The sequence below is a fragment of the Schistocerca piceifrons genome, chromosome 6, assembly GCF_021461385.2.
Source record: "Schistocerca piceifrons isolate TAMUIC-IGC-003096 chromosome 6, iqSchPice1.1, whole genome shotgun sequence".
NCBI lineage: Eukaryota > Metazoa > Arthropoda > Insecta > Orthoptera > Acrididae > Schistocerca > Schistocerca piceifrons.
In genome coordinates, this window is record NC_060143.1 from 299558510 (window position 1) to 299579558 (window position 21049).

The window sequence follows — 21049 nt, forward strand, 5'->3', positions numbered from 1 at the left end:
CACACTCTTTGATAGCTTACCAGTAGCATTAATAATTTTTATTTCAGAAACATGCATCACTACAATACCCTCTGTGTTCTTAATAGATTCAAAAAATGCCTGTGAAATGCCATTCAAGTCACTACCACTGTCCAGTAAACACTTAACATTTATCCCTTGTAGCCTTGCTGCTATTATGGGGTGTTACACTTCTGTTTTACTTACCATATGATCTTCATACAACAAATCCTCATTAATCCTTTCCCTGGAAAAACTATCATCCTGCTTACCAAAATGATTATCAGACAGTCAAATAACAGATAGCATGGTCCTCATCCTCATTACCACTCTCATACTTTAACTTTTCATTAGGCCTAACCTTATCCTCCTTTATTCTTTCTTTGCTTAACACATTTCCATCATTATCAATTATAAATTCAAATACCTCATCCTCATCACTACTGGATTCATCATTGCTATCATAATTACAACTGCTGTCAGAATCAGACCCACTTTCACTTTCTCTATGCTTTAGATTTTGTACCTCTTCCACTTTTTCTCCATTTCAGTCAATTTTGAATCTACATTTTCATTTACTTTTACCAGTTTTTCCTCTACCACTACTGCACACTTGGTTTATATCCCAGTTTTTAAATAATTTTTAATCTAATCAATTTGGTTCTTATGTTTAACCTTGTTTTCAGCACAAAATTTCCTGGCAGCTTTGACTCCATCTTTACACTGTTTTTCAGAAGCCTCTACCCTCCTACTACAGTCATCACAAAGCTCCTTTCTCTCTTCTACACATTTCCTACTCATTAATGTTAATTTCTCATTAGTATTCTGTTCTACTTTCTTTATCTTTTTGTCACAATCTTGAACTACCACTTCAACCTTCTTAAGTAATTCTAAAATATTAGAGCTGACTACCTTAATCTCTTTTTTAATTTCTTTCTTCGGTTCATCCTTTAAGTTAACCATGTCAGTTCTATTGCTTTCAGTTTGCTTTTCCACCCTGCTAATATCTTTTTTCATACTGCTTTCCACCCTTCTAATGTCTTCTTTCCTACTACTACTGTCTTCTTTCCTACTACTAATTTCTTCTTTCATAGACATACTACTCAAAGAACTCATAATTTGCATTAGCATTGCTTCTGCTTTTCCATCTGCCATATTCTTTTGTCCTTGCTGATTTTTGCTACTAGGTTCCTCCTCCTTAACCTTAATGATTTCATCCAGTTCAGTACTGTTTTTGTCCATTTTGCCCAAATCACCACATAATGTAAATGACACTTTAATCATTTCATCTACAATAGGACTTTCATCTCCATCATTTAAAGTTACATTCATGTCTGATTTATAACAACTATCATCTACAGGACCAGTCCCACTTAGGTCTTTATGTTTATTTAACAACTTAACCTCTATAGCTTTGTTCGAAGTCACACTGTCTTGTTAATTAAGGTCACTCATTATGTATCAATACAAAATGCTTTTGCTATGAAATAACCTTATTTTTAATCACTCGTCTCCTGCTGCTGCTGTTGTCATCTTGACTTGTCGTCTGCATGGCTGTTGCAAGTTTTTACTCTCTGTGATGCATTTTGTTTATCCCAGTCAGCTGTGTCCACCTGGATACTGCTTGGTTGTTCGTGTACTGAATGGCGGGTTCCATAGAACCTGCTCACTGATTGGCTACTGTCCTACTATGGCCATGAAACCCCAGATCTGATTGGCTGTTGCATCTCCTCCATTTAAAACTGTACTGTAAACCACTCAAGTTCACTGTTAGAAGTTCGAGAGTTCTATTTTATTGTGCCTACATACAATATTCCTAACACGGGCCACCAAATGTGATGTTCCCCTGCTTTATTTCTTTGTCCTCAGTGTCAATGTACTGTGTTGCTACACCGGCTGAAAAATGGGGTTTGTAATTTTGACACTGTCGACTGTCAATAATGTAGACAACAGGTACAGAGTTGTGTTTCACAGTTCTTTACTTTCACTGTTCACAACCCCCTAATAATATACAACTATATGGCCAGTGCACTATTGTTTAACTTTCGATAAGCCTCAGTAACAGTTCGCAGGCAAACATCCACATACTGCTACAATAGTTTAGATTAGATTAGATTAATACTAATTCCATGGATCATGAATACGATATTTCATAATGATGTGGAACGAGTCAAATTTTCCAATACATGACATAATTAAGTTAATTTAACAACATAATTAAGTTAATATAACAACTTTTTTTTGTTTTTTTATTTTTTTTATTTTTTAATTTTTTTATTTTTTTTCTTAATTTATATCTAAAAATTCCTCTATGGAGTAGAAGGGGTTGTTGTTGTTGTTGTGGTCTTCAGTCCTGAGACTGGTTTGATGCAGCTCTCCATGCCACTCTATCCTGTGCAAGCTTTTTCATCTCCCAGTACCTACTACAACCTACATCCCTCTGAATCTGCTTAGTGTATTCATCTCTTGGTCTCCCTCTACGATTTTTACCCTCCACGCTGCCCTCCAATACTAAATTGGTGATCCCTTGATGCCTCAGAACATGTCCTACCAACCGATCCCTTCTTCTGGTCAAGTTGTGCCACAAACTTCTCTTCTCCCCAATCCTATCCAATACTTCCTCATTAGTTATGTGATCTACCCATCTAATCTTCAGCATTCTTCTGTAGCACCACATTTCGAAAGCTTCTATTCTCTTCTTGTCCAAACTATTTATCGTCCATGTTTCACTTCCATACATGGCTACACTCCATACGAATACTTTCAGAAATGACTTCCTGACACTTAAATCAATACTGGATGTTAACAAATTTCTCTTCTTCAGAAACGCTTTCCTTGCCATTGTCAGCCTACAATTTATATCCTCTCTACTTCGACCATCATCAGTTATTTTGCTCCCCAAATAGCAAAATTCCTTTACTACTTTAAGTGCCTCATTTCCTAATCTAATTCCCTCAGCATCACCCGACTTAATTAGACTACATTCCATTATCCTTGTTTTGCTTTTGTTGATGTTCATCTTATATCCTCCTTTCAAGACACTTTCCATTCCATTCAACTGCTCTTCCAAGTCCTTTGCTGTCTCTGACAGAATTACAATGTCATCGGCGAACCTCAAAGTTTTTATTTCTTCTCCATGAATTTTAACACCTACCCCGAATTTTTCTTTTGTTTCCTTTACTGCTTGCTCAATATACAGATTGAACAACATCGGGGAGAGGCTACAACCCTGTCTTACTCCCTTCCAAACCACTGCTTCCCTTTCATGTCCCTCGACTCTTATAACTGCCATCTGGTTTCTGTACAAATTGTAAATAGCCTTTCGCTCCCTGTATTTTACCCTTGCCACCTTTAGAATTTGATAGAGAGTATTCCAGTCAACATTGTCAAAAGCTTTCTCTAAGTCTACAAATGCTAGAAACGTAGGTTTGCCTTTCCTTAATCTTTCTTCTAAGATAAGTCGTAAGGTCAGTATTGCCTCACGTGTTCCAGTGTTTCTACGGAATCCAAACTGATCTTCCCCGAGGTTGGCTTCTACTAGTTTTTCCATTCGTCTGTAAAGAATTCGTGTTAGTATTTTGCAGCTGTGACTTATTAAGCTGATAGTTCGGTAATTTTCACATCTGTCAACACCTGCGTTCTTTGGGATTGGAATTATTATATTCTTCTTGAAGTCTGAGGGTATTTCGCCTGTTTCATACATCTTGCTCACCAGATGGTAGAGTTTTGTCAGGACTGGCTCTCCCACGGCCTTCAGTAGTTCCAATGGAATATTGTCTACTCCGGGGGCCTTGTTTCGACTCAGGTCTTTCAGTGCTCTGTCAAACTCTTCACGCAGTATCGTATCTCCCATTTCATCTTCATCTACATCCTCTTCCATTTCCATAATATTGTCCTCAAGTACATCGCCCTTGTATAGACCCTCTATATACTCCTTCCACCTTTCTGCTTTCCCTTCTTTGCTTAGAACTGGGTTTCCATCTGAGCTCTTGATATTCATACCAGTCGTTCTCTTATCTCCAAAGGTCTCTTTAATTTTCCTGTAGGCGGTATCTACCTTACCCCTAGTGAGATAGGCCTCTACATCCTTACATTTGTCCTCTAGCCATCCCTGCTTAGCCATTTTGCACTTCCTGTCGATCTCATTTTTGAGACGTTTGTATTCCTTTTTGCCTGTTTCACTTACTGCATTTTTATATTTTCTCCTTTCATCAATTAAATTCAATATTTCTTCTGTTACCCAAGGATTTCTACTAGCCCTCGTCTTTTTACCTACTTGATCCTCTGCTGCCTTCACTACTTCATCCCTCAAAGCTACCCATTCTTCTTCTACTGTATTTATTTCCCCCATTCCTGTCAATTGCTCCCTTATGCTCTCCCTGAATCTCTGTACAACCTCTGGTTCTTTCAGTTTATCCAGGTCCCATCTCCTTAAATTCCCACCTGTTTGCAGTTTCTTCAGTTTCAATCTGCAGTTCATAACCAATAGATTGTGGTCAGAATCCACATCTGCCCCTGGAAATGTCTTACAATTTAAAACCTGGTTCCTAAATCTCTGTCTTACCATTATATAATCTATCTGATACCTTTTAGTATCTCCAGGGTTCTTCCATGTATACAACCTTCTTTCATGATTCTTAAACCAAGTGTTAGTTATGATTATGTTGTACTCTGTGCAAAATTCTACCAGACGGCTTCCTCTTTCATTTCTGTCCCCCAATCCATATTCACCTACTATGTTTCCTTCTCTCCCTTTTCCTACACTCGAATTCCAGTCACCCATGACTATTAAATTTTCGTCTCCCTTCACAATCTGAATAATTTCTTTTATTTCATCATACATTTCTTCAATTTCTTCGTCATCTGCAGAGCTAGTTGGCATATAAACTTGTACTACTGTAGTAGGTGTGGGCTTCGTATCTATCTTGGCCACAATAATGCGTTCACTATGCTGTTTGTAGTAGCTTACCCGCATTCCTATTTTCCTATTCATTATTAAACCTACTCCTGCATTACCCCTATTTGATTTTGTGTTTATAACCCTGTAGTCACCTGACCAAAAGTCTTGTTCCTCCTGCCACCAAACTTCACTAATTCCCACTATATCTAACTTCAACCTATCCATTTCCCTTTTTAAATTTTCTAACCTACCTGCCCGATTAAGGGATCTGACATTCCATGCTCCGATCCATAGAACGCCAGTTTTCTTTCTCCTGGTAACGACATCCTCTTGAGTAGTCCCCGCCCGGAGATCCGAATGGGGGACTATTTTACCTCCGGAATATTTTACCCAAGAGGACGCCATCATCATGTAATCATACAGTAAAGCTGCATGCCCTCGGGAAAAATTACGGCTGTAGTTTCCCCTTGCTTTCAGCCGTTCGCAGTACCAGCACAGCAAGGCCGTTTTGGTTATTGTTACAAGGCCAGATCAGTCAATCATCCAGACTGTTGCCCTTGCAACTACTGAAAAGGCTGCTGCCCCTCTTCAGGAACCACACGTTTGTCTGGCCTCTCAACAGATACCCCTCCGTTGTGGTTGCACCTACGGTACGGCTATCTGTATCGCTGAGGCACGCAAGCCTCCCCACCAACGGCAAGGTCCATGGTTCATGGGGGGTAGAAGGGGTTGTCATTCAGAAATTCTTTTAATATCTTCTTAAACACTTGTTGGTTATCTGTCAGACTTTTGATACTATTTGGTAAGTGACCAAAGACTTCAGTGGCAGTATAATTCACCCCTTTCTGTGCCAAAGTTAGATTTAATCTTGAATAGTGAAGATCATCCTTTCTCCTAGTATTGTAGTTATGCACACTGCTATTACTTTTGAATTGGGTTTGGTTGTTAATAACAAATTTCATAAGAGAGTACATATACTGAGAAGCTACTGTGAATATCCTAGGATGCTTAAATAAATGTCTACAGGATGATCTTGGGTGGACTCCAGCTATTATTCTGATTACACGCTTTTGTGCAATAAATACTTTATTCCTCAGTGATGAGTTACCCCAAAATATGATGCCATATGCAAGCAATGAGTGAAAATAGGCACAGTAAGCTAATTTACTAATATGTTTATCACCAAAATTTGCAATGACCCTTATTGCATAAGTAGCTGAACTCAAACGTTTCAGCAGATCATCAATGTGTTTCTTCCAATTTAATCTCTCATCAATGGACACACCTAAAAATTTTGAATATTCTACCTTAGCTATATGCTTCCGATTAAGGTCTATATTTATTAATGGCGTCATACTGTTCACTGTAGGGAACTGTATGTACTGTGTCTTATCAAAATTCAGTGAGAGTCCGTTTACAAGGAACCACTTAGTAATTTTCTGAAAGACATTATTGACAATTTCATCAGTTAATTCTTGTTTGTCAGGTGTGATTACTATACTTGTCTCATCAGCAAAGAGAACTAACTTTGCCTCTTCATGAATATAGAATGGCAAGACATTAATATATATTAAGAACAACAAAGGACCCAAGACCGACCCTTGTGGAACCCCATTCTTGATAGTTCCCCAGCGTGAGGAATGTGCTGATCTCTGCATATTATGAGAACTGCTTATTTCAACTTTCTGCACTCTTCCAGTTAGGTACTAATTAAACCATTTGTGCACTGTCCCACTCATGCCACAATACTTGAGCTTGTCTAGCAGAATTTCATGATTTACACAATCAAAAGCCTTTGAGAGATCACAAAAAATCCCAATGGATGGTGTTCGGTTATTCAGATCATTCAAAATTTGATTGGTTGATTGTTGAACATCTATGAGCAGTAAAAACTTAACCATACACTTCACAGTCTTTCAAATATTATGGCACATATTGAACAGACACTGTCATTGTTTTAACACACAGCCCAATTGTGTTACACTTATTTCACAGTTAAGTTGATACATTGTTGTTGTTCTGACCAACACAGGTTCCTGTCTTAAACTCACTGTGGACTGACTGTCTCAGGATCAAAAATCTGGCCCTTATATATCCTCACAATACTAGGTACTGAAACTACACATTGTTCAATGTTAAATTTACAGAAATTACATTTGAAACTCAACTCTTTAAATTAACTGAATACATCGAAAAATTGGTTCCTCTTAACAGTTTATTCCAATGCAAGGGTTAAGTCAAATTATTTGTTGAAATGATGGAATTAACATATATAGTTATGTAAACAATACTTTTGACAAAACTGTGAAATACTTTGGAATTAATGAAGGACTGGCTTTGCTAACATGTTTTTGAATAGAGCCAAATAGATACTTTAAGATTGCTAGTAATTTGTCTTCCAAATGTTTATAATTAGTATAGAATTAATATTTCTTTACAGGTCAACAATAGAATTGAAGTTACGAATCAATTACTGATTTCACTCTATAATGAAAGTATTAACTAGGAATAGTCAAACTAAATTATAAAATCAATTACATACATAAAATAAGCACAAAATTAGATCTGGTGTTATATTCTTTAAAACAGAGGGCCAATATTTCTCTTTCATGAAAATGCAAGTTACACTTATGTTTGTTGATGTTAATTAGTTAAAAGTGAAAAAATGAATTTAGGGAGACAGATGGCAGAACAAGAGGGGAAGTAAAAATATCCCACCTTGCTTCATCACAATGTCTATAACAAGAATCTTGCTAAAATCAACTCTAACCAACGGCCATGACTGATACAATGTGAGCATATCATATCCATACAGTAAAACAAAATTTGCTTTAGTGTGGTGCTGATCTCCGTATGTTTTGATGTAACCTAAGATATCTTTACAATATTAGTTTAATAATGTCTTATTTATCTAAATCAAATCATGTGCACAACAACAATCATCACAGTCACACCTGTGATATTTTTCTGTTACATACTAGATAATTTGCCTAACATCATTTTATGCCCACAACTTAACACTCTTTGATGTAACTGGTATCACATTTTTCTCAATAATGCACTTAACACAAACCCATTTTGTTCACCTCTCACTTAATTTTCCAAGAATTATTGTTCATCATGTTTGTGTAACCAATCCAATAGCCAACTCATTCTTTATGCCTATCATTCCAGTGGCAGATCACATCCTTTAGTAAGCAATAGATCTGACAGCTTATCAGAAAATTTTTCGGTCATTTTTCTACTAGAAAGAGACAGAAATTGTAACTTAATTAAAGAAAACATTGCTTGGATTATGAAGTCCTGTGAATAGATCTTCTGCCACCTTCATGTACTATACACATATTTACAAAACAATAATCATACAATGAGGGCAGAGTCCTAACTATTACATTGTGTTGTACAACTGTAGTGCTAAGCAATCGCTAATTGCATTGGTCTTGTAGTAACTGTTAAGTCTGCTGGTACAGCTACTGTGTGCCATCAAAATTAGGCCAGCTTATCGTTATTCGAACTGTGTGCAGGAGAGGCCCATCCTGTGGTTGAACGTGGAGTGTTTATTCTGCTTCCATCCCTTTTACACCATTCCATGCTGCACATTTCAGTGTTTTGTGTGGGTGCCATGACAAATCTTGGTAGGTGACAGTTTTCCTTTTTTCTTTTAGAAATTTTGCTTGGCATTGCCCCGCTACCGTGCTTCAATAGGTCAACTCCTGCCCAAAATTCTATTAAAAGGAGAAGGTTATAAAAGATTACAAGCCATCTGGCTTGCACCTTCCATGCTTATTGACCTGTGACTGATGACATTCCAGGTTGGGAATTTGTAAAATATGGCACTGACATGCTGTTGGCAGAAAACAGTAACATTTTTCCTGACTGGCATTTGTGGTTAGATTGGTGCAAATTTCCAAGGTTACAAGCCATCTGGTTTGCCACCTTTCATTTATACTAAATTTCTCTGTCCCTTTTAAAGACTGGCACCAGGCAGGACACTTGGATGCATCTACTTAAAGACTCATTATATTGATTTATTACAGGTAAATACAAGGTCCGGCAGAAAAACCTCCCCTTTAAGGAAAGCTAATAAAAACAAAACCAAATAAGGTAAAACAATTTTATTTATACTAAATAAAAGTACATATTATGCCATTTTAGAAAATACTCTTATGGTCTTACTTTTTAAATAAAACATCCCTTAAATGGCTTCCTGCACTGTCGACACACTGTTTGAGTCTTTCCCTGAAGTTATTCATTACTCTTTGAGTCATTTCAGGTGGAATAGCTTCAACCTCTTCTGTAATCGCTTCTTTCAGGGCTCGTAAAGATTGTGGACGTTGTTCATAAACTTTTGCTTTTAAATAGCCCCAAAGAAAGAAATCACAGGGCGTTAAGTCCGGCGATCGTGGGGGCCAGCCAATGTCTCCACGCAACGAGATCACATGTCCAGGAAACATTTCCTTCACCAATGCCAGTGACTGCCGTGCTGTGTGGGCAGTAGCACCATCTTGCTGGAACCACACGTTCTCTATTTCACCAAAAAGCTCCCTTAGTTGCGGTTGGAGAAAGTCGCGGAGCATGGCACAATAGCGTTCACTGTTGACGGTTAAATTCCTGTCATTTTCTTCGAAAAAGTAAGGACCGATCACTCCGGAATTGTAAACAGCACACCATACTGTTACTTTAGGGCTATGAAGTGGTCGTTGATGAAGTTCTTGGGGATTGTGTTCACACCAGTACCTGCAATTTTGGCTGTTCACTGTTCCGGCAAGGTGAAAGTGTGCTTCATCAGAAAAAATCACAATATCGTTGGGACGAATGTTCCGAAGAAGGTCTTGGCACAAACTTACATGGACACCACAGTCTCGTTCACTCAGTTCCTGCGTAGTTACAATTTTGTAAGGATGCATTTTAAGATCTCGATGCAAGATTCTTCTCACACTTCGATCAGATATCCGTAATGCTGCCACATGCTTTTTAGCGGATCGTCGAGGAGATTGTTGAACTGAAGCTCTAACTGCATCAACATTTCCGAGGCCTGTTGCAGTCCGTGGTCGTCCAGGTGGTTTCCTTTTTAATGCGGAACCTGTCTCACGAAAGTTAGCAACCCAAGAATAAATTGTTTTCTTATCGGGAACAGGGTCCCGTCGTCCGAGCGCAAAGCGAACGCGAAAAGCACGTTGAGTATTAATAGACGATTCGCCATTTTGAATAAAATCTTCCACTACGAAGGCACGATGTTCACCAGACCACGCCATGGCGTACACTGAAAACGGCACGTAGGCAGCTACTTAACGACGCGCCCCCCACCATTCTGCTCCTTCTACTGTCCGCTGCACGTTACTTTGTAATCGGGGAGTTTTTTATGCCGGACCCTGTATATTTTATAAAAATTTCAGTGGCAGTCAGTAATGGGGCTGATAGTTTCAGTCTGTGAGTACATGATAAATGTACAACTTACATGGCTCTAGATGTAACAGGCTTGTCATGGGCACTCAGAGACTCATACTGGATTGCATGTGTCAAGTGGCCATCAATGGAAGCTTACGGAATCTACCAGTCCTTTTCACAAATTCAGGGTTAGTGGCTTGTGGCATGACTCACCTCTTGAGATGGCTGGGGGAAACAGCTCCATGTGCTTGCTGCGACACTACAAACCACAATTTATGGCAGAAATGTACAAGTATGGGAATGTTGGAGCAAACCATGGTGAGAACAGGGACCTTGGGAAATTGAGAAGTGTTACACAATGCTCTGACTTTCCCATTGCTGGCTGACATCAGATGAGAATTTCTAGGACAAACTAGTGAGGAAGATGTGCTCTGATTGACCTGTGACTGTTGACATTCCAGGTTGGGAATTTCTAAAATGTGGCATTGAATGCTATTGGCAGAAAACAGTAACATTTTTCCTGACTGGCATCTGTGGCTTGGTTAGCGAAAATTTCTGACTCAGGAGCTGGTAGAAGAAAACGGAAAACTCTCGGTTTAATTGTGGAAGGAGACAAGTAGCTGATTCAAGATGTCGTGATGCTTGGACATGTCAGTGTCTTGACAAGTGAGATGCTGATTCTCCACTATGACCGCTATCCTCAACAGCAGATTGTGGTGAGTGTCTACAGCAGCACAGTTCACTAGATGGGAGACGATGCTTATATAGGAAGCATAACATTGCAACAGCTCCAGCTAAAACTGATTCGTGCCTTAGCATTTTTTGGTGTGGTGTTCAATCAACCATTGGAGTTTCTAAATTAATTGTTAGGTTGTAATAGATTAATGATTTAATGCAGAGCTAGGATATAGTAGCCATCCCTCTGTTAATTGTCATCAGTGATTAACATTTTTTTTAGCCTGTTGAAACAAATACTTTGTAATTGATTAATGTAATAAATAATCAGTTTATGTTTCATTTGCATTTCTTATTTGAAGGTGCAGGTAGTTGCCTTCAAGTCAATTATTTATTCTATTGACTGAATTGATAGGTATGGTAGGATTATTGCAATATCCCACCTTATGATTTGATGTTAGGGCATTTCAAGATACCAATTCTGTTGCATTATTAACAGTTAACGTGGAGTCTTAAGGGGAGTGTGGTGGAATCTGGGTAGGTCCATTAGTCTGGTAAGTTTCTAAATCTCACACACCACAGGATATTGCACAGTTTGCTTTTGCTAGTTTTTACTTTTTCAAGGAAGTTTTTACTTCTTCAGGGAAAGAAAAGTTGAGGGAAATATGAAAAGGGAAATAGGGTACAGGGCTCTCAGATCCAAAACTATGAGTAAGTGTGAAGTACTACAAGGAAGGGAGGTGGTGGTGATGATAGCAGAGAGACCGGGTGATTATCCAGGGTGATTCTTTCCACTGTCACACACTCTAGGGATTATCAATGAGAGGATACAAAAAAAAAAAAAAAAAAAAAAATGCCTAATGAACTTATGTCTGGAATTGCATGGTTTCCATGCAAGAGACCATCTATTCAGTCATACAATGTTACAAAGACTGCAGTTTAATATGCACTGTGCCATGCAGACACAGTTACAGTATGCTTGGTTTCCTCCTAGAGGGTGGTACTGTTCCTTATAAATCACACCCTAGTGCCCTCTCTTGTGATAATAATTGGTAATGTTGTGTCTGATTCACTTCTCTTGCTGACTCACCTTGTAGTGTTGTACACAATCAAGATCTTGCCGGCATGGTGTTTACTTTTGGAAAGGCAAATGGCAGTGGGCAGCGGGCAATAAGGTTGTATCAGGAGTCCTATATACACTGACAACAACCACAGCTTTCAATGTTTGCAACAGTGTTCTGCTGTTTGTCTGAGACAGGGTCGTTTCAGGAAGCAGGAAATCGTGAAGGACGTACATCAAATGTTCGGACACCAGACTTGTGAGGCAAATGTGATTGACACTGTGGAAGTCAACCACTATGTCAATATCAGGCAGTTGGCTCACCAGTACAGGGTAAGCCAAATGACTCTGTGGAACATTCTCTATAGTGATTGTTATTACCCTTATCACTTGCAGCATGTGTAGGACTTACTAGCAACAGACTTTCCATGTCAGGAACAGTTTTTTCACTAGTTTCTTCACAAGGCAACCATGATTCCAGAATTTGTGTCATCCATCCTATTAACAGTTGAGGGCAGCTTTATGTGGAGTGGTATATTCAACTTTAATAACAATCATCTGTGGGATAGCATGCAGAACCCCCGTAGTATGGTGACAGCAAATAATCAGCATCAGTGCATCCAGAATGTGTGTCTAGTGTAACTGGTGACTGTATTTTGGGACCAGTCTTCCTTCCACATTGCGTAACAGGCTGGAACTATCAGCTTTTCTTGTGAATGGCTTTGCCTCCCCTGCTGGAAGAAGTTCCATTGATGGTTCAAAGGGTTTTTTGGCTGCTACATGATGGTGATCCAGCCCACTTCACAATTAATGTCCAGATGCATCTCAGTTGTGTCTTCCCTGGTCGATGGATTGGATGAGGGGGTCCATTTGCATGACCTGCTCATCACTGGATCTCAACGCGTGCGATTTCTGGTTATCGGGCACCTCAAAAGTATCATGTACGTAGAGCCCGTTTTAGATGTGGAGACACTGAAGCAGCATACTCATGGTGCCTTTAACACTGTTTGGATGCAGCCTGGCCAATGTGAATGTGTGATAACAGAACATGCTACGGCACGTACACCCATATGTTGTGGCACATGGAAACGATTTTCAACACATACTGTAACTGTGGCTGCATGGTACAGTGCGTATTAGACCACAGTCTTTGTAACTATTTGTGATTGAATGAATCGTCTTTAGCATGGCAACCATGGATTTTCAGACATAAGATCATAAGACCTTTTTTGTTCTGTATCCTCTTAGAGTTTGTACATGGTGAAAAAAATCAACTTGTATCTCGGTAGGCAATGTGCCATCTCCAGTTTAAAGAGAATGGTAGGGACAAGAGTAAGAAGTTTTAAAGCAAAATAGAAATAAAGTATGCTAAGTAGAAGGGGAAGGGAGTAATATGGATTGAGTTTGGGAAGGCAATGGTATGAAAGCATACAATGGATTTATAGTTGCAATCCTGGAAACTAAATGAAGTCTATTCACTGCAGATCAGGTCTTGTACACCATTACATATTACAAGACCAAAACTTTTTAGTGTTTTATTGGAGATTTTATTCACTCTATAGGAACTTTTACTTTTGAGTCATGGTGATCTTCCTTATTCCAGATGGGGATATGAGATTAATATTTATTTCACTAACTTTCCTCCATATTGCTCCTTCAGTGTGCTGTTCTTTTCTCTTCTGACCTATTTGCACCAATTTTCTTGCCTATTTTTAAAAGTAATTATTAAAAATATCTGCTGCACCTAAACTGTCTTTTTACAATGCTCCCTTTCTCTTTAGCAGAAGTAATGTCATGTTCTGTAACTTTTGGGGATGCTATGACACGTTAATCTTGCTGCCTATTGATTGTGGTTTTTCATGTATAGGATCTTCGGGGACTGGGAGCATGCTTTAGTTCAAACTATGGTCGGCTCCTGAACTGGCATGGTCATGTATTGTGATTATTCAAGCAATAGAGAAAGTGCTATCTCATTTCAGGAAGTATTATCTATCATCCCGATGCAGTCCTGGTGTAGGGTACTACATCAGTGACCCACAATGAGTGCGACCTGATTAATTTTGATGTCCATTTGTATACTATGCATTGACAAAGCCACCATTGTGTGCTGCAATTCACTAGACAACAAACTGAAATCAGTGTCATAGTGTACAGTACTCCGCAACTGACTCTTAAGCAATCCACAGTCATCATACATGAAAGTGACACTCATCAGTGCAGTGCTCCACCAGTAGACAATAATGTCAAAAGTGGTATACTACAGGAGACTTACTATATGACTTTGTTGTCACTCCCACTTTGCACAATTTCTGGCACTTACTGAGCTACAGCAGTCCAGTCAGTCATATTCATTATCACCTGCTCTGGCTGATGCCTTCTGGGCCTTATGTGAAATTGTTTGACCTGGTGCTGGTGCAGCCGGCTGCACAGTCTTCAGACACTCCTACCATGCTCCCCACTGTGCTTTAAACAGCAATGAAGTATCTGTCTGCTGTACCTCTATGGATGTCACCCTGGCAATTGGCATGACTATCCACCAATGTCATATCCATTCAATTTAATACACATCCTAAACAGCCACCATTTCACCCAGACCAATCCACTGTCTGGTTCATGATAGTCCTCACCACATATGACATCACTAATGATGGTGCTAAATTTGTTACACTGCTTAGTTTTTTAGGCAAACATGCGGATGTTATAAGTGACACTATCCCATCCCCCTGCCCCCCCCCCCCCCCCCTCATCCCACAGATAACACGAACAGTGCAGCAAAATTGGCTCTTCTCCAACACCCGTCACCGATGCCAGAAGAACAGCTACAGCAAGTGATTTATAGTGAACAACTGGGCAACACAAGTTGTTTTGCACCTTGTGAGTGTTCAAACTTCCATTTTAAGAGCAACTCGCCATGATCGTCCATGAAGATGAATTGTAGGATTACGGGTTCAAATTAGAAAGAATATTAACCATACTCAGACACCAACAATAAATCAACACTGTTGACAATAACACACTGCATGTGGACCACAGCACCAGCCTCAATGCGCTCATATCCTCACTTCCTCACTGCAGCCTAGCCCTGCTGACAATGGCCAATCTCCACAGACTGTGATATCGTGGCCCCTGCACGGACAGCGACCTTCATGCAAACACAACCACCTCCCACACACCTGAAAATCACACCCTTAGCTCCACCATGCAACTATATTGAACTCACACACATTTTGGCACCACTGTGCATAACTCTCATCCACCTTGTAATTACCGAAAATAGTCGCGTGGTCTGCGATAGGTGCACCTGCCTGTGGAAGCTTTTCAACATGCCTCATCTCACACAACATTAAGCCAGCTGCTGCTGCAAAATGGCAGCAGAATTTACATCCTCAACCATTTTTCCCAACAATATTATCTCACTGATGCTGGCTTGACATGAGTTCCACATCCTCAACCCTCCCTCTTACGTCAAGCAGCAGTTGTGTTATACAGCTCCACGTGGTGAATGATGCTGTGTTCAGCATGTACAGCCTTGAGCCACATACATGATTTGGCACTGAAGATGTAATGAAATGGAACTTCCTCATCATGGAATGAGGATGAAATGTTGAGCCAGTGCACCCCAGAGGTGTTCACTGGGATTTATATTTGGGATCTAGCTTAGCTACTCCAAAAGTTTGATTTTTTTATCTGAAAAGAACTTTTTCAAAATGGCCAAAGGTGTGTTTTGAATCATTGTCCTACTGAAATATTCAATTATGTGGCGTATTCTTTCTCCCATGAACCATTTTTTTTCTGGAGTAGAGGACTAACCTCATGTCTAATAAAAATCACTATGCCATGGCACTGGCATCACTGAGCTTGATGGTCAATATCTGGTACTTTTTGCTGTCCCATTGGTTTTTGGTTGACATATATACTGCACACCATCAGAAGAAATACATTAAATTTAATTTCATCATCCCATAAAACCTTGCACCAATCTATAACAGACCATGTTGATGTTTCTTTGCAAACTCTGACCTGGCCTCCCTGTTTTTTGAATTTGTGAGTGGTTTACATGATGGTCATCTGCCATTTAAATCACTTGCTACTAGGCTATGTTTCTCAGTAGAGACATGTAGATTCATTACAAGATGCTCCTCCAAATCATCCATAATTTGTCAATTTGATTTTCTTGGATTAGCAGCTGACTGCTCACAAATCATTCTATCCTCCCTCCTTGTTGGTTGTTTTTAAATGATAACCTCACAATGGCTTTTGGTTGCTGTTCATTGCTGTTTTAGCCATTGGCTGCACAATTATTAGCCACTGTGATATGCCACAGTCTCTAGCAATGCTTGACTGCAACTTCTTCACAGCACACAAAACAGATTGTCTCACATCAGTCAAGTATTCTATGTGTTTTGCTATGCTTCCAGTTGTGTTTACAAGTAAACAGACACTGTCTGAATGCCTAAGTAACAATAGTTAATGAATATGTACTTACATTGTTATTCTATGACCTTGCTTGTTTGCTACATATGTAACCACAGCAGCACGAAGCTCTTGGTGGAGTGACATTGTTATATGCCTCGTCCATTGTGATTACATGCAAACAGTACTGACGACATAATACCGCAACTACAAAATACTTTTGAGCAGTACTGTAGCAAATGCTATGCATCCCACATTGTCAGAAGCCCTGCACATTACAGCCTATGTCATCTGGGGAAACTTAAATGTTAGCAGTTTTTAACTGAAAATAATCCCTGTGCTAAGGATTGTGTGTGCACGATTGAGCAGCATTTTCAAAGTGCTCAAAATAATCATTGACATTGAAATATGTGTATTTCAGAATGTTTGATGTATACATTCTACATAATTAGGTTTCATTAAATTACATTTTAGGTATTAAACATTGGCACAAGTTTTACTTACAGGCTACGTTCCACTTTGGTCTGCTATGAATTGTTATGAGCTTGTGCCTCAGTACTGTCGACTGTGATTATTTATTTTATGCTGTTAACAAACCTCACCTAATATTTGATATCTGACATACGTTGCTCAGTGAAATAGCTGGAAAGCTCTGATATCTATCTGTATGAATTATGGTTGGAGATAACATAACTCACCTAGGTACGTTTTGCAGCTATCTTTTACATTTCGTCCACTAATTTTGAGTTTACTCACACTGTGCCTTTACAGTGTGTTTGTATACCATGTTTCAACACATTTCTGTAAAGTTTCTATTTGTGCTGTAATGTTTAACATATTCACATACCCCAGTGTGCTCATTTTCTCCCATTAATTGGCAGTGTTAGTTTTCTAGCTTCCTAAACAAAGCACAACATAGATTATGCTTTTAGGCATGCTGTGTTGGACATGTTTCTTTATGGCACTGTGTTGTAAAATTTTGTTCTGTCGAGATGAATAAATTTGATAAGCCTACAATATGACACTTCTTACTTTTTTTAGATGAACTGTAATAATTTATATTTAATTTCAAGACAGAAGTCATTGTCATCAACAGACAGAAACTGTCAGTTCTGTCTTCTTGTATTCAGGTGATGGTAAAAATGTAGAAGACTAACTCTCATTCTGGAAACATCCCCCAGGCTGTGGCTACACCATGTCTCCGCAATATCCTTTCTTTCAGGAATGCTAGTTCTGCAAGGTTCGCAGGAGAGCTTCTGTAAAGTTTGAAAGGTAGGAGACGAGGTACTGGCTGAAGCAAAGCTGTGAGGACGGGGTGTGAGTTGTGCTTGGGTAGCTCAGTTGGTAGAGCACTTGCCCGCAAAAGGCAAAGGTCACGAATTTGAGTCTCGGTTCGGCACACAGTTTTAATCTGCCAGGAAGTTTCATATGTAGAAGACTGATTACCTTAATCTTCCTACTTCATGAAAAGTTGAGTAAGAACACTCAGGTCACATGCCCTTATTTCAGTTGTAGGACAGAGACTTATTATTCCTAAACAGAGATTTTTTCTTACTTTCTACAGATGGAAGTAGAATTAATTGTGATGAGTTGTTACATTGTTTTGAGTAACATTCGTTATGTTGCTCAGATAATTGCTCAGAACGTCCAGTACAAGAAATAAAAGTTTATTATATATTTCCTTCATCATATCAAAGTAAAATAACATTAAAAATGTGAGTATTTATTCCTGAATAGGGCCTCCACAGGTCATCCGTGCTATGAGCCCTGTGCAACCTTAAACCAGGCTACAAAGATAGTGAAGTTGCTGAAGATTTCATACAAACAGCAAACAGAAGGCTGTAAAATGTAAGTTACAGACATAGGAGAAATTTAATGTGAAACAAGACCTGAATATAATGAGAGAAAAACAAAATATTAATATTTTAAAACCTGTTTTGAAGTTTGGAGCAACTCCTGATACAAACCAGTTTTTATCACATTTGTCCTTATAACATCCAACAGAAAAAGCAGGTCATCAGAAAATACAGAGATATGGTACTTATTTTTGTTACTGCATAGCCAGAGCGTCAGCACTTTTCACTTGTTAAATGTTTTTACTTTCATTTATTAGTAACTTCCTTCCACATACAACACTGCCACTATTAGTTTTAATGATTATCAAAAGGCTTTTCTAACTCACTTAATTTCATGATTATTAGCAGCCATTTGGCAACTTCATATTTTAAAAGGTTTTCTTTAGGTTGCTTTCTTGTCACCCTGTCTGTTTGGTACAGATTTTGCAGTTGATTTTACACTAACTTCCCAATTGGCTAGAAACTTGGAACTTTTAACACAGATCAGAACTGAATGACAATGCAATATTAACTCCCTTTCTTGTCTGATATGTGGTAGAGAATACTTTGTGTGCCACTGCCAATTTTTCACTTTTCCTGATCCATTCAGAATGTTTTGCTGTAAGAATGATTGCTGGTAAGCCTCCATGTGAGCTCAATCCTACCTAATTTTTATCTTCATGGTATTTTTGCAAAATATATATAGCAGGAAGCAACATATTGATTAACCTAGGTGAAGAGAAAGTGAAATAAACATGAAATTTAGCACATGTGTGTTATAATCTCATCAAAATGTCTGATATCAGCTAAAAAATTTCACATTCATGACACTAAAAAGGGGTAAATAATTATTTAAATAAAAAACTTTTGATATAACATGTTTTTAAAATGGATAAATCCCATACAGATACCTAAGCCCTTATGGATAGTCTTGAAAATAGCTATGACAATACTGTTAAAATTCAAAATGAAATATGTGAGGCACATGCAATACATAATAGTAAGGAGGGTAGAGAGTAGCTATTTTTGAGAAAAATCACACAGAAGTTCAAATCATTTGCTGTATAAAAAATTGTTGGTGACTTGTGTGAATTACCCATGCATCAGTTATCTTTTGCATGTGTCCCGTGTTTTTCGTTTTAAATTTTACAAGTATTGTCACAGCTAAAAATTTACAAGCACAGACTTTCAGGACCATCTTCATGGGTTTAGGAAACTGTATGGAGCTGGAAGAGATTATTTTATAGTCTTTAGTACTTTTGAAAACATGTTATATGAAACACTTTTTATTTGAATAATTTTATGTGTGAAACTACATCTTTGGAATACGGCAGTGGTAAAAATGTGAACTGATATTGACAGTAAATTTTGAAACAGGTGGTGACAGACTTGATATACAAATGTGACTGAAACTGACAAGTAAAAGTTGATGTAGTTAACAGCAGTATAAAGTGCAGTGAGTTAAAATGTGAACTGGCCATTGGTATACTTCTTTCTGTGTATGGTGGTCATTGAGCCACCTTTACCTTTGCTAATATGACTAGTGTACCTGCCACCTGACTGACTGGCATGTTTCCCTAAGTTAGTTTGATGAGTGTTAACTTGTTGCATCATAGATGAAACCATGCTGCCTCCTATGGATGAATCGGTGAAGGCATAACTCAACTTGCGCTTTTCTCAAATTACATCATCCTGAAACTGATGGATCAAGGCAATCAGGTGAATGCAATATTTCTTGACTTGCAAAAAGTATTTCACTTCATACCACATTGCCATTTATAAGTAAAGCATGATTGTATTATGTCCTAGCCAGTAATGCCACCCGAGCCCACTGCCAAAAGGTTGGCAGCATCAAAGTCCGGACACCGTCCGCATAAGCAGCGCCAGCGAGACAGCAAATCGCCGCAAGTCTGCGCGTGCCACCGCTGGCTTCTTGCTTCTTAAGCGCTGGAGTCGCGAGCACTAGGACAGTTCTGTATTCGCCGCTCAGTTGTATACTCACCACCGAATTGTGTACTTGCTAGTCAGTTGTGTGTTCATCGCAGCAGAGTTGTTGTTTGTCGTCAGCCGACGCTGACCTAGCCGCTCCGACTCGAACTAGACAGATTCTGTAGACACCGAGTTCACTACTGTGTTACTGTATCTTCATTAATAAAGATAAGTACCGACTTTTATTTAATCAGAGTGTTTGGGTATTCATCTTTCTGTTCACTGTTCCAGCGGACCGGTCGGCCCACTATTAAAAGTGTGGCGGTGACTTCGTAAGCCGTTTCTACAGCGAATTGTTTGTCGCTACGAACACCGCCACAAAAGATTGTATGGCATATAAACAAAATGTGGCTGGATTGGGAGTTTCTCGGTAGGGAACACATGATGTATTATTTTGGATGGAGACTCATCAATAGAAGTAGAAGTAAGAGTCAAACAATGGAAACTCCAAGTAGAAATATCACCAATACAGGAAAAGACAGATTGCTACTTACTGTAAAGAAGACACCTCACATCACAGATAGTTCAATTCTGCTCCGAGATGCTGGAACTGGTCATCACGTGTGTGTGTGTGTGTGTGTGTGTGTGTGTGTGTGTGTGTGTGTGTGTGTGTGTGTGTGTGTGTGTGTGTTTTACTGACAAGGGCTGTGGCAAAAAACTTTATGTGAGTGTCTTTTAACTTTGCCTTTCTGCAACCTTGTGTATCTTATTTATAGTAAGTAGCAATCTGTCTTTTCTTACATTGTTGAAGCATAAGTAAATTTAGACATGCCCCAGGCAAATATGTTGGGA